The sequence below is a fragment of the Electrona antarctica genome (assembly GCF_951216825.1).
Source record: "Electrona antarctica genome assembly, contig: scaffold_210, whole genome shotgun sequence".
Lineage (NCBI taxonomy): Eukaryota > Metazoa > Chordata > Actinopteri > Myctophiformes > Myctophidae > Electrona > Electrona antarctica.
Genome location: NW_027637633.1, coordinates 55,357 through 67,755, shown reverse-complemented (window position 1 = coordinate 67,755; position 12,399 = coordinate 55,357). Strand labels below are relative to the sequence as shown.

General features: G+C 39.4%; 1 long non-coding RNA gene across 1 annotated transcript; it reads left to right on the top strand.

The window, feature by feature from the left end:
* Positions 1-9,708: 9,708 nt before the first annotated feature.
* LOC306918755 lies at positions 9,709-11,989 on the top strand. Its single transcript, XR_013789392.1, has 2 exons — positions 9,709-10,110; positions 11,846-11,989. It is a non-coding gene; the product is annotated as an uncharacterized lncRNA (long non-coding RNA).
* The last annotated feature ends 410 nt before the right edge of the window (positions 11,990-12,399 follow it).

Below are 12,399 nucleotides of genomic sequence, written 5' to 3'. Positions count from 1 at the left end.
GCCTCGCAGAGATGGCGTCCGTCGCGGGAGACAACAGGATGTCGACCGCCATGAAACAGTGGTGCACGCCACAGCAAGCCCCACCCACAGCCACACCGCATGGAAGCTGGGGAAAGCTGTACAAGGCGCTCTCCATCCCAAGCCCAGCCATCGGTAAGGTCACAATAAAACCTGCCGATGGCACCGATCAGGGCAGAGGGAAAGTTAAAATGAAAAGATGCAGTCAATGCAAATTACGTCATGAATGAATGACGGATGCGTGTGCACCAATCCCCCCCCCCAACACCAGCAGGCCCAAAAAAGATGGCCGCCAGGAAGAATGTTGACAATTGGGGGAGCACGCGCGCACACACACACACACACACCCCCCCCCCCCCCCCCCTAACACATAGAGGGGGGCCAGGCCACCAGGCTGACAAAGTAACTTGTCCAGCAAAACGAAGTGGGACCCATTGCAAAATGTCAGTAAGAGACAATGAGAAATCTGTGTTGTGTTTTTAAACAGTTGTGTGATTTGTTTAACAAAATGAACAGGTACCAAGAAAAATCTCCGGTTGACGAGTACAAGCCAAAAAGTGTAAAAAGTAACTCATAAGTCCTGGGGTAAATTAATGTTTGGTTATACCATGTTAACTCTTCCTTTCCAGCAAGGGAAAAGCCTGGGTGGAAGGTGTGAATCGTGACACTTACAGTTGCCACACACAAACTGACAGCCCATGTCAATGACAGGGACAAAATAGTGTGTAGTAACACTTTTGAAATGTAATGACTTTGTTAAATTGCAGGCCAGTTTGAAATAATTGCCTAAAAAATCCTGAAGGTAATAAAAGTGCCATGCTAAATTACACATTAGTTACTAAACACACAAAATCCAAGGGCTTTTACGAAAAAGACAGTAAAGTAAACCAGAACCCTTGTGAAATCTATCTCCAATCTGCTCAGGACCAAGCAAGTTTATGAGGGGTAATAAATGGCAGGAACCAACCTGCTTCTAAAATGTAACAAATTAAGTAGTGATCCACGAAGATATCACAAGTCAAGGTATTTGTTTGAACAAAGTGGAATCAAATTATAACAGAATTACAAGTAAGGAAACAAACAGGAACCTTAGAATGAGTAACTAATTCTGAAAAGATAAAACAAAGAACAATATTATAATTCCTTAACCAGTCAGTTCAAAGGCATGTTAAGCTAATCATAGTATAACTACTCCAAAGTCAATGTCTATTCCAGCCTCTGATTCCAAGCAAGCTGAAATGTCATTTGATTCAGGGGTGATTTCCCATTTTCCTCCTGGCTTTCAACCAGGTGAAAATGGCTTTGTGTTTATCAACCCCCCCCCCCCCCTCGGCAGATAATCAATGTGTCGAAAACCGAACCCTTTATAAACGAAATGAGTGTTTGAAGAACCTCTTCAATAGGTTTATGAATAGGTTCTTGCGGGGGGTGTGGAAATATCCAGGATATTGGGATGTGTTAATGTTTAATAAATATGTTGTGGAAGTGACAGTGACATGCACCTAAGCTCAAAGCTGCCTAGGACCCCTGTCAGACCCCTGGCAGCTGCTGGAGGAACAAGATAAAGGTGTGAATTCCGACACCCTACGGGGGTAGTAATGTTGCCCACTGCCGGTGAAGAGCAACAACATGTCCCAATGACTGTGTTTAACTATAAAACATTATGCCTGCATTATCTAAGGTGGAGATGTCCAGTACCTAAAAGGAATGTAAATGATTAATGTGTTAAACCCTAAACTCTCATAAACCAGTTGAGAGTAGAGTGGGGAAATAGACCATTCCCCCAGCCCATGTAATTACCATACCATGGCTACAGTAAACCTCACAGCAGGGTGCTCCGGCCATGTGCTAGCACATGGCAGGTAATACTTCCTGGTTTTAAACCAATAGTAAGGTTGGCTATAAACCAACCACAGGAAGGAGCACCAGCAGCCAATTGAATGTTAGCTGATGTGAACCTGCCCACAGGGCAGGTCTAAGGGGGTTTAAATGGCCTTGCGCCAGTTTCAATAAGTCAGATTCCAAACCAACTACGAAGAATCCAACCTCATGTAACCACATGGACATGATGAACAACAACTCACATTAGACCAATGGTAATTATTGATACATAATGCAAACTATTAATAATCAATGAATAATGTGTTATCCATGTATTGTAACCTGCCTGTAATTGACAAATGCTATGTGTATCTCTGTCTTATCTGTAACAGGTTTTTTACCTAAACGAAACTAAACGAACCTAACTAACCAACTAGTTAAAACTAACTAAACGTCTAACCTAAACTGGGTTAAAACTAACCCTTAAACCAATCCTAGATAAATAGTTCATGTGTTAAATGTATGTTTGTTAAACGACAATAAAAGTATAAAAGACACCTGAGTTATATTATTTAGACAGTTTGAGTAAAGACATACTCTATGTGCAGTTGTGGCCTTTCAGTAGGCGTAGCTATGGACCATGATGCTATCATCTTAGCAAGTTAAATCGTGGATAGCTATAATCTGAACAATGATGATGTCACGCGCATTCCCTCTATTGGCTTAATATAGTATTATGCTGTTATAATATTTAAACGGTTTGATAATTCTCCTCCTGTGTTGACAGACAAACCGAAGGTGGCCTTCTCTGCTGGTTTGGGTAATTCAGTTGGACCATATGGTTCTACCACCACTCTGGTCTACAAGAAGGTCATCACTAACGTCGGCAACGCCTACAATCCATCTACAGGTAGGTGGAGATTAAACTACAATCCATCTACAGGTAGGTGGAGATTAAACTACAATCCATCTACAGGTAGGTGGAGATTAAACTACAATACATCTACAGGTAGGTGGAGATTAAACTACAATACATCTACAGGTAGGTGGAGATTAAACTACAATCCATCTACAGGTAGTGCAAAAAGTACTCCATTTTACTTAAGTAAAAGTATCAATACTGCAATATAGAACTACTCTGTTACCAGTAAAAGTCCAGAATTAAAAATGTGCTTAAAGTAGTACAAGTAAAAGTACTCATTATGCAGAATATACGTGCCATTTCAAGTTTTCAAATGTATATAAATCTTTTGAAAATAGCAGATCTACAAGCTTGTAGATCTACAAGCTTGTAGATCTACAAGCTTGTAGATGTACCAGCTTGTAGATCGGCTATTTTCAAATGGCCTAAATGTATATAGGGCTGAAGTAGTTAATATATGTTTTGTAATAATAATCAAAATCTACAAAGTAATTAGTGACTAAAGTTTTCAAATAAATGTAGTGGAGTAAAAGTACAATATTTGGATCCGAGTAGAAGTAAAATTATTGGAAATACTACAAATACCAGAACATTGTACTTAAGTACAGTACTTAAGTAAATGTACTTAGTTACTTTCCACCACTGTGTGTTTCACATTGAGATCAACAGTCCAGAGGAGATGAGGAAAGTAACCTCTTAACTCACACAACTTGTAGATCTGACTTTTTATTTAAGGTTTTTAGTTATAATTGTATTTTTTACAATTAATGTATTTCTATTAATGTATTGTGTTCTCTCATCCTGTGTTCTCAGGGCTCTTCTCTGCGCCGGTCAAAGGACTCTATCACTTCACATATGCTGCATATAACGGGTGGACATCAGAGCAGTTCTGTGTCTGGATGTATAAGAATGAGCAGATACTCTTATGGAACTGTGGATACTGTAGTGTAGTTAGTGAAGTGATATCTAATGGAATGATGGTAGAGCTGGAGGAGGGAGACACTGTTGACTTGGAGGAGGGAGACACTGTTGACTTGGAGGAGGGAGGAGGGAGGAGGGAGACACTGTTGACTTGAGGAGGGAGGAGGGAGGAGGGAGACACTGTTGACTTGGAGAGCTGGAGGAGGGAGACACTGTTGACTTGAGGAGGGAGACACTGTTGACTTGCGTTTACGTGCAGGGCACAGGCTGTATGATGACTCAGACAACCACAATGTGTTCAATGGTGTTCTGGTCTATTCTATGTAACACTGCTACTGGTACCATTACTTTATACAGTGTTCTGGTCTATTCTATGTAACACTGCTACTGGTACCATTACTTTATACAGTGTTCTGGTCTATTCTATGTAACACTGCTACTGGTACCATTACTTTATACAGTGTTCTGGTCTATTCTATGTAACACTGCTACTGGTACCATTACTTTATAGAGTGTTCTGGTCTATTCTATGTAACACTGCTACTGGTACCATTACTTTATACAGTGTTCTGGTCTATTCTATGTAACACTGCTACTGGTACCATTACTTTATACAGTGTTCTGGTCTATTCTATGTAACACTGCTACTGGTACCATTACTTTATACAGTGTTCTGGTCTATTCTATGTAACACTGCTACTGGTACCATTACTTTATACAGTGTCCTGGTCTATTCTATGTAACACTGCTACTGGTACCATTACTTTATACAGTGTTCTGGTCTATTCTATGTAACACTGCTACTGGTACCATTACTTTATACAGTGTTCTGGTCTATTCTATGTAACACTGCTACTGGTACCATTACTTTATACAGTGTTCTGGTCTATTCTATGTACAGTTGTGATCAAATGTTTACATACGTTTGTAAAGGACATACTGTCATGATAGTCCTGACTTTCCAATAATTTGTTCAACTCTTGTTTTTCTGTGATAGGTTGATTGGAGCAAATACTTCTTTGTCATACAACAAAATCTTGAATTTATTTGTATTTTTATGAATGTTTAAGGGTTTTCTGAAAATGTGACCAAATCTGCTGGTTCATAAATATACATACAGCAATTATATTATGACCCATGGTCATGTAGAAAGTTGTGTCAATCAAATTAGCTTTGTGGCATGGCCTCTTAACTTCAAATGAGTCAATTATGATTGACTACATCTGGTGTGTTCACTTCTCTGAGCATTATTTAGGGCTCTTTTGGCCACAACCCCCAAACAATAAAATGGGAAAGTCAAAGGAGCTCAGCATGGATCTGAAAAAGCGAATAATAGACTTAAACAAGTCAGGAAAGTCACTTGGAGCCATTTCAAGTCAGCTACAGGTCCCAAGATCAACTGTGAAAACACTTGTTTAAGTATAAACTGCATGGCACAGTTGTGTCACTGCCAAGATCAGGAAGAAAGTGCAAGCTATCACCTGCTGCTGAGAGAAGATTGGTCAGGATGGTCAAGAGTCAACCGAGAACCACCAAAAAGGAAGTCTGCAATGAGTTAGAAGCTGCTGGAACACAGGTGTCAGTGTCCACAGTCAAGCGTGTTTTACATCGTCATGGCCTGAGAGGCTGCCGTGCAAGAAGGAAGCCCTTGCTCCAGAAGTGACACCCTAAGGCTCGACTGAAGTTTGCTGCTGATCACATGGACAAAGACAAGGCCTTCTGGAGGAAAGTTCTGTGGTCAGATGTGGTCAGATGAAACAAAAATTGAGCTGTTTGGCCACAATGACCAGCAATATGTTTGGAGGCAAGAGGGTGAGACCTTTCACCCCAAAGAACACCACACCTACTGTCAAGCATGGTGCTGGTAGTATTATGCTCTGGGCCTGTTTCGCTGCCAATGGAACTGGTGCTTTACAAAGAGTAAATGGAATAATGATGAAGGAGGATTACCTCAAAATTCTTCAGGACAACCTCAAATCATCAGCCAGAAATGTGGGTCTTGGGCGCAGATGGGTGTTCCAACAAGACAATGACCCCAAACACACATCAAAAGTGGTAAAGGAATGGCTAAATCAGGCTCGAATTAAGGTTTTAGAATGGCCTGCCCAAAGTCCTGACCTAAACCCCATTGAGAACATGTGGAGTTGTGGACAGTGCTGAAAAAACAAGTCCATGCAAGGAAGCCAACAAATTTAGATGAACTGCACCAATTCTGTCAAGAGGAGTGGTCAAAGATTCAGCCAGAAGCTTGCCAGAAGCTTGTGGATGGCTACCAAAAGTGTCTAATTGGGGTGAAAATGGCCAAGGGACATGCAACCAAAGATTAGCATTGCTGTATGTATTCTTTTGAACCAGCAGATTTGGTCACATTTTCAGAAAACCCTCAAACATTCATAAAAATACAAATAAATTCAAGATTTTTTTGTATGACAAAGAAGTATTTGCTCCAATCAACCTATCACAGAAAAATAAGAGTTGAACAAATTATTGGAAAGTCAGGACTATCATGACAGTATGTCCTTTACAAACGTATGTAAACTTTTGATCACAACGTAACACTGCTACTGGTACCATTACTTTATACAGTGTTCTGGTCTATTCTATGTAACACTGCTACTGGTACCATTACTTTATACAGTGTTCTGGTCTATTCTATGTAACACTGCTACTGGTACCATTACTTTATACAGTGTTCTGGTCTATTCTATGTAACACTGGTACTGGTACCATTACTTTATACAGTGTCCTGGTCTATTCTATGTAACACTGCTACTGGTACCATTACTTTATACAGTGTCCTGGTATATTCTATGTAACACTGCTACTGGTACCATTACTTTATACAGTGTTCTGGTCTATTCTATGTAACACTGCTACTGGTACCATTACTTTATACAGTGTTCTGGTCTATTCTATGTAACACTGCTACTGGTACCATTACTTTATACAGTGTCCTGGTCTATTCTATGTAACACTGCTACTGGTACCATTACTTTATACAGTGTTCTGGTCTATTCTATGTAACACTGCTACTGGTACCATTACTTTATACAGTGTCCTGGTCTATTCTATGTAACACTGCTACTGGTACCATTACTTTATACAGTGTCCTGGTCTATTCTATGTAACACTGCTACTGGTACCATTACTTTATACAGTGTTCTGGTCTATTCTATGTAACACTGCTACTGGTACCATTACTTTATACAGTGTCCTGGTCTATTCTATGTAACACTGCTACTGGTACCATTACTTTATACAGTGTTCTGGTCTATTCTATGTAACACTGCTACTGGTACCATTACTTTATACAGTGTTCTGGTCTATTCTATGTAACACTGCTACTGGTACCATTACTTTATACAGTGTTCTGGTCTATTCTATGTAACACTGCTACTGGTACCATTACTTTATACAGTGTTCTGGTCTATTCTATGTAACACTGCTACTGGTACCATTACTTTATACAGTGTTCTGGTCTATTCTATGTAACACTGCTACTGGTACCATTACTTTATACAGTGTTCTGGTCTATTCTATGTAACACTGCTACTGGTACCATTACTTTATACAGTGTTCTGGTCTATTCTATGTAACACTGCTACTGGTACCATTACTTTATACAGTGTCCTGGTCTATTCTATGTAACACTGCTACTGGTACCATTACTTTATACAGTGTCCTGGTATATTCTATGTAACACTGCTACTGGTACCATTACTTTATACAGTGTTCTGGTCTATTCTATGTAACACTGCTACTGGTACCATTACTTTATACAGTGTTCTGGTCTATTCTATGTAACACTGCTACTGGTACCATTACTTTATACAGTGTTCTGGTCTATTCTATGTAACACTGCTACTGGTACCATTACTTTATACAGTGTTCTGGTCTATTCTATGTAACACTGCTACTGGTACCATTACTTTATACAGTGTTCTGGTCTATTCTATGTAACACTGCTACTGGTACCATTACTTTATACAGTGTTCTGGTCTATTCTATGTAACACTGCTACTGGTACCATTACTTCATACAGTGTTCTTGTCTATTTTATGTAGCACTGCTACTGGTACCATTACTTTATACAGTGTTCTGGTCTATTCTATGTAACACTGCTACTGGTACCATTACGTTATACAGTGTTCTGGTCTATTATATGTAACACTGCTACTGGTACCATTACTTTATACAGTGTTCTGGTCTATTCTATGTAACACTGCTACTGGTACCATTACTTTATACAGCGTCCTGGTCTATTCTATGTAACACTGCTACTGGTACCATTACTTTATACATTGTTCTGGTCTATTCTATGTAACACTGCTACTGGTACCATTACTTTATACAGTGTTCTGGTCTATTCTATGTAACACTGCTACTGGTACCATTACTTTATACAGTGTCCTGGTCTATTCTATGTAACACTGCTACTGGTACCATTACTTTATACAGTGTCCTGGTCTATTCTATGTAACACTGCTACTGGTACCATTACTTTATACAGTGTTCTGGTCTATTCTATGTAACACTGCTACTGGTACCATTACATGATACAGTGTTCTGGTCTATTCTATGTAACACTGCTACTGGTACCATTACTTTATACAGTGTTCTGGTCTATTCTATGTAACACTGCTACTGGTACCATTACTTTATACAGTGTTCTGGTCTATTCTATGTAACACTGCTACTGGTACCATTACTTTATACAGTGTTCTGGTCTATTCTATGTAACACTGCTACTGGTACCATTACTTTATACAGTGTTCTGGTCTATTCTATGTAACACTGCTACTGGTACCATTACTTTATACAGTGTTCTGGTCTATTCTATGTAACACTGCTACTGGTACCATTACTTTATACAGTGTTCTGGTCTATTCTATGTAACACTGCTACTGGTACCATTACTTTATACAGTGTTCTGGTCTATTCTATGTAACACTGCTACTGGTACCATTACTTTATACAGTGTTCTGGTCTATTCTATGTAACACTGGTACTGGTACCATTACTTTATACAGTGTTCTGGTCTATTCTATGTAACACTGCTACTGGTACCATTACTTTATACAGTGTTCTGGTCTATTCTATGTAACACTGCTACTGGTACCATTACTTTATACAGTGTTCTGGTCTATTCTATGTAACACTGCTACTGGTACCATTACTTTATACAGTGTTCTGGTCTATTCTATGTAACACTGCTACTGGTACCATTACTTTATACAGTGTCCTGGTCTATTCTATGTAACACTGCTACTGGTACCATTACTTTATACAGTGTCCTGGTCTATTCTATGTAACACTGCTACTGGTACCATTACTTTATACAGTGTTCTGGTCTATTCTATGTAACACTGCTACTGGTACCATTACTTTATACAGTGTTCTGGTCTATTCTATGTAACACTGCTACTGGTACCATTACTTTATACAGTGTTCTGGTCTATTCTATGTAACACTGCTACTGGTACCATTACTTTATACAGTGTTCTGGTCTATTCTATGTAACACTGCTACTGGTACCATTACTTTATACAGTGTTCTGGTCTATTCTATGTAACACTGCTACTGGTACCATTACTTTATACAGTGTTCTGGTCTATTCTATGTAACACTGCTACTGGTACCATTACTTTATACAGTGTTCTGGTCTATATCTGAGCTATAATTCCAGTTAACAGCTTTAAGAGTCTCCTGTCTAGATTATAATGACCACCGGGTTTGTTAAGATTTCAATTCAGACAATGGGTTTTTAATTTCAGATACATTAGTGAATGAAAATTTAAATTTGCATTATATTTTGTCCTGCATGATATCATTTTTAATAATTGATTCAGATAGATGACCGTTTGCAGGCAACATGCCATTTCTTATGGTATCAACTTTACTGAAATTATTGTTGTGAAATAATCAGCACATTCTTGGGGCTTGGTGATGAAGCCTTCACCTGATTCAATAAATGGAGTTTTGCCCATTTTATCTCTACCCATGATTTGATTGAGAATACGTTTTTACCATCATGTATAATTTCTACAATTCTAGATTGGTAGTATAGGCATTTTTGTGGTCACTTTGTTTCTTAAAGAGCGATATGCTAGCCAGTCCTCTGATCTACCTGAATCTACAGAAACTCTTTTACCTTCATCTCTATCTTTCATCAAGCTTCTCAGCGTTGTCAGCTTTTCATCTACTATTTTCAATATGCTTTGAAACATAATCTGAAATAAAATCTGAAAGTTTAAATTGTGTTGAAACATTGTAACAATACGCATCTTCTCTCATGGGGTCTCTGCTGTCACAGACGGGGGTCCACAGACACATACATCATTTTGGGGTCTATGCTGTCACAGACGGGGGTCCACAGACAAACAGATCATTTTGGGGTCCTTGACATGAACATGTTTGAGAAGCATCAGGTTAAAGAGCCTCCATAATGTCCATAATGAGAAGCATCAGGTTAAAGAGCCTCCATAATGTTCATAATGAGAAGCATCAGGTTAAAGAGCCTCCATAATGTCCATAATGAGAAGCATCAGGTTAAAGAGCCTCCATAATGTTCATAATGAGAAGCATCAGGTTAAAGAGCCTCCATAATGTTCATAATGAGAAGCATCAGGTTAAAGAGCCTCCATAATGTTCATAATGAGAAGCATCAGGTTAAAGAGCCTCCATAATGTTCATAATGAGAAGCATCAGGTTAAAGAGCCTCCATAATGTTCATAATGAGAAGCATCAGGTTAAAGAGCCTCCATAATGTTCATAATGAGAAGCATCAGGTTAAAGAGCCTCCATAATGTCCATAATGAGAAGCATCAGGTTAAAGAGCCTCCATAATGTCCATAATGAGAAGCATCAGGTTAAAGAGCCTCCATAATGTTCATAATGAGAAGCATCAGGTTAAAGAGCCTCCATAATGTTCATAATGAGAAGCATCAGGTTAAAGAGCCTCCATAATGTTCATAATGATGTAACAATCGCCCTCTTCACAGCAAGGCAAATTATTAACTAAGGAATAAATAAGCGGGACCGTAGGGTTTTCTCTTAACACTTTATATAGGGATACTCCAAAAGTTGTAATTGACGAAGTCACAGGTAAACAGTACACATCACAATGACGTCTCTCCCTGTGTCTTTCCCTACTAAATAAAATAGACAAACAAGAAAACAAACTCAAACCAACAGTCAATGATTACATTCAAACCCCCCTCCCACCCCAAACCAGTCCCAAAGTCAGCGGAACGCAACTGTGCTTGGTATTAAACAAACAACAAAGACCGCGTCCTCCTCTTCCAACGAGGCGCGCGCACGTGAGAGTCTAGAACAGTAGTTTAATCCAACGCAATGAGCGAAACGCGTGGGGTACCCCTTAGTATTTACAATCCTCCAAGAACACTTTGGAATGATCTCACCGGTCGCAGCAGCTCAGTTAGCCTCCAACCGCCGGCAGATATGTCCCTGATTCCAACGCCGATCCCCGACGGCAACCCCAAGCGCGATGCTTTACCCGACGGGCACGACTGTTCTTCAATTGTTACGGCTGCAGATAAATGCGTTTAAACTTTAACAACGGTTCGAACGCTATCTGGCGCCTGGAGCTCCTCTTCTCCTCCGTGTAGACCTACACCCTGTTTGTTTGGGAGATCCCTCCCGTGTGTCACTTCCTACCTTAGTAAACTTGGGTGGTGGCATCAATCACTGACACCTGTCACTCACCCTTGTACCAGCCCCGTTACCTTTAATACATGTATAGGAAAGAATAAGACTCTCACAACCCACATGTTACATAGCTCTTTTTGAAAATAAATAACATGTACAGAAAATAAAGCAGAACAACATTAATAATGTGCTTTTGTCACAATGAGAAGCATCAGGTTAAAGAGCCTCCATAATGTTCATAATGAGAAGCATCAGGTTAAAGAGCCTCCATAATGTTCATAATGAGAAGCATCAGGTTAAAGAGCCTCCATAATGTTCATAATGAGAAGCATCAGGTTAAAGAGCCTCCATAATGTCCATAATGAGAAGCATCAGGTTAAAGAGCCTCCATAATGTCCATAATGAGAAGCATCAGGTTAAAGAGCCTCCATAATGTTCATAATGAGAAGCATCAGGTTAAAGAGCCTCCATAATGTTCATAATGAGAAGCATCAGGTTAAAGAGCCTCCATAATGTTCATATCCTTTTAGACCAAGTGTATTTTGTACTGCAGGCTGTTTGCATTTCTGTCAAATAGTTTTCAATCAATCAAATAAATGAGAAAAGGGCATGTTGTGAGCTTTTACTGTAGTTCTGCTACTTTGACTAATTGTGTTAATTCTGAGCATTTTCCCTCCAAATAATTACATGCCATTGCTACGTACACATACATACACACACGTGTGTACACATACATGTATACATACATACATAGACAGCTCCGCACAGGAGTGGCCAGCACCACTCAACAATGTGAGTACTACTTCTATCACTGGCACTCTGAACATTGCTTGAACAGTCAACAAGCTGAACTGTGGGCCAATGCTGCCACCTGCTGGCTCATAACAGAAGTAACAGTTCTACTGTAAAAGGGTTGACAGGGTCGTCAGCTACAATTTACAATGTAGTCATTTATCAGACGCTCTGAATCCAGAGAGACTTACAGTAAGCAAGAACAGGTTCAACACATGGTAATTGGTAATACATCAAATACGTAAAAATAGTCTTCA